At 40.8% G+C, this 3,397-nt stretch overlaps 1 protein-coding gene across 3 annotated transcripts in view; it reads right to left on the bottom strand.

The window, feature by feature from the left end:
- The window catches only part of LOC106877136 (mitochondrial glycine transporter A), a 59,169-nt gene that overhangs the window by 29,144 nt on the left and 26,628 nt on the right, over positions 1-3,397 (bottom strand). The window lies entirely within an intron of this gene.

Below are 3,397 nucleotides of genomic sequence, written 5' to 3' on the forward strand. Positions count from 1 at the left end.
AAATTGCAGTCGCTTGAAATGAAATGTTCAGCACATTCTGTTGAACTACTGTTCTTGTGCCTGACGTCGAATTTGTGCCCATTAAACCTTTTGTTTAATTGTTCTGTTGTACAACCAACATAAATCCAGTTGTGTTTCGTGCATTCTGCAGCGTACACTAAATGGGAATCTTTACAGGTTCCCCCTTCTGTATAAATCATAACATTTCTGTTATGATTTCTGATGGAATTCACTTCACTCATGTTGTTGCACAATGAACAGGGCTTACTTCTCTTGCGGCTATTCTTTAAGGTACAGCGTGCAGATACTCCAATGTTTGTTTCCTTGGAGTCAGATATAGAGGTCAATAATTCTTTTATGCTCTTATTCCGTCAAAAGGCTACAATGGGCGGCTGAGGAAATATCTGTTTTAAACTGGGATATTTTTTCGCCACATGCTGGTAACTTTCATGCAACACTTTTGAAATGCCAGCGAAACGTCAGTGCCAGCTAATCACTAAAGGAATTCTATCATCTATTGTATTTTGTTTGCTAAGATTATGCGTGTAGGTTTGACTATCTTTGCTAATCTTAGCTATTTCATTTGCTATTTCCATTAAACGTGATTCACTGTAACCTCGTTTGACATAATGACATACAAAAGCATTTGCATGTTTCCAGTAATCCCCTATGTCAGTACAAATCTGTTATCCTCAAAAATTGGGATTTTGGATATGACCGAATAAGATGATGTGGATGATCGGAGCGGTGGTGGAGATAAAAAAATCAGATATAGAGGTCAATAATTCTCTAAAAAAAAAAAAGAAATGGAGGAAAACAATTTTGTTGGTAAGGCTGAATCTAGGATTTTAAGGTCAGAAAGAAGAACACCTGTATTTTATGGTCTCCCTAAAATACACAAAAAGTTCGAAAGACATGGAAGGAGGACATTAAACAATGATGATGATGAAGACTATCAGGGAAAATTGTGATGTTGGAGAGAAGTGTGTTTGCATGGACGAAAGTTCACTTGCAGTTAGTGACTCTGTCAGGAAAGAGGCTTGGAAGTGCCACTATGAAAGGCTACTAAATGTGCAGAACTCATGGGAGAAGGAGAGTCTGCCTATGGTGAATCCAACAGAGGCACAAACAATCCAAATAGACAGTAGCTTGATAGATAAAGCCAAGAAGGATATGAAGACTGGGAAAACCCTCAGCCCATCGGGAGTCACCGCTGAGATGCTTAAAACATTTGGCAGTGTGGGTTATGGTCTAGTCAAGTGTACAGTTAATCAGGTTGTACACTAGGAAGTCATAACCAATGATTGATGTAGCAGCACCATAGTCAACTGCTACAAAAGTAAAGGTGATAGAGAGATGATGGCCTTCGACAGGGACCCCCACTCCCTCATTTGGTGGTCAATGTGGAAACTAGGGATAGATTGGTGGTTGGTGAGAGCTGTACAAGCCATGTAAAGGGATGCTATCAGTAAGGTGAGGGTTGGCAACAAATATAGTGATGAATTCTGAGGACAAGTAGAGGTTCACTAAAGATCAGTCCTTAGCCTCCTCTTGTTCATCATAGTCCCCCAGGCAATATCAGGAATTTAAGTCAGGCTGCCTCTGGAAGCTCCTCAATGATAATGATCTTGTTCTTATAACTGAATTAATACAAGAACTAAAGAAATTTCAGGTGTAGAAACAAGGTCTAGAATCAAAGGGCCTTAGATTTAATTTAGCAAAAACCAAAGTCTTAGTAAGTAGGACAGCGGACAAATCACAAATAGCTTCAGGTAGATGGCCCTAGAAAAGGCATAGGTAGAAACTCTATAACATGCACCTGGTTCAAGCTATGGACATATAAGAGATGCATCAATATCAGAGGAATATAGTCTTTGTGTGTATCAGATGCACAGGTACAATAAACACTAGAAATGTAAAGAAAACAGATTTCATCAAATGCCAGGCGGGGAAAACTAGAAGTAGTTGATAGCTTCTGTTATCTGGGTGACCAAATCAGCAGCAGAGATGGATGCTCAGATAGTGTAGCTGTTAGAATAAGAATAGGCTGGGCAAAGTTCAGAGAGCTTTTACCTTTGTTGGTAACTAAGGGTCTCTCCCTCAGAGTGAAAGGCTGACTGTATGATGCCTGTGTGTTAACAGCCATGCTACACAGCAGTAAAACATGGGCTGTGATCACTGAGGATGTGCGTAAGCTTGAAAGAAATGAAGCTAGTATGCTTCGCTAGATGTGCAATGTCAGTGTGCATGTATGACAGAGTGTAAACATCTCAAGGCATCAGATGTGGTGTGCAAGAGAGATGACTGCACTGGTATGGTCATGGATGAGGTGGCTGTGTAAAAAAGTGCTGATCTCTAACCGTGGAAGTGATAGACCCAGAAAGACATGGGACAAGGTTGTGAAGCATGATCTTCAAATGTTGGGCCTCATGGAGGCAATGACAAGTGACCAAGACCTTTTGTGATATGCTGTGCTTGAGAAAACTCATCAAGCCAAGTGAAATCATAATCATGCCCGATGATGGTGAAACATAACTGGACTTGTGCTAGTGGAACATAAAAAGCACCTATTACACTCTTGGAGTGGTTAGCATTAAGAAGGACATCGAGCCATAGAAACGATGCCAAATCAGACTGGAACCTGGTGCAGTTCTCTGGCTTACCAGTTCCAGTCAAACTATCTAACCCATGCCAACATGGAAAGCAGATGCTAAACAATGATGATGAAGAGATGAGTGTGTGCATATCACCATCATCGTTTAATGTCTGCTTTCCATGCTGGCATGGGTTAGATGGTTAGACATGGAGCTGGCCAGCTGAAAGTTGTCAGATTCCAATTGTCAGTTCTGGCATGATTTCTATGGCTGGGTGCCCTTCCTAATGCCAACCACTTAACAGAATGTACTGGGTGCTTTTTACAAGCCACCAGCACAATATATTCTGTTATTCTTTTACTTGTTTCAGTCATTTGACTGTGGCCTTAAAGGGTTTTAGTTGAAGAAATTGATCCCAGGACTTGTTCTTTGTAAGCCTAGTACTTATTCTATCGTACTCTTTTTGCCGCGAACCGCTAATTTATGGGAACCGAAACACATCAGCATCAGTTGTCAAGTGATGGCAGGAGGATAAACACAGACACATAAATATATATATGTAGAAACTCTATAAGATGTACCCAGTGTAAGCTATGGACACATAAGAGGTGCAGCAATATCAAAGGCAGGTTAAGTAGGAAGTTAGTTTTTGTATGTGGCAGATGTTCAGGTGCAATAAACACTGTACATGTGCAGAAAACAACTTCTGTCTCATTCCAGGGAGAAAAACTAGAAGTAGTTGATAGCTTCCGCTATCTGGGTGACCAAGTTAGTAGTGGGAGTGGGTGCACTGAAAGTGTAGC

Source organism: Octopus bimaculoides, chromosome 23 (assembly GCF_001194135.2).
Source record: "Octopus bimaculoides isolate UCB-OBI-ISO-001 chromosome 23, ASM119413v2, whole genome shotgun sequence".
Classification (NCBI taxonomy): domain Eukaryota; kingdom Metazoa; phylum Mollusca; class Cephalopoda; order Octopoda; family Octopodidae; genus Octopus; species Octopus bimaculoides.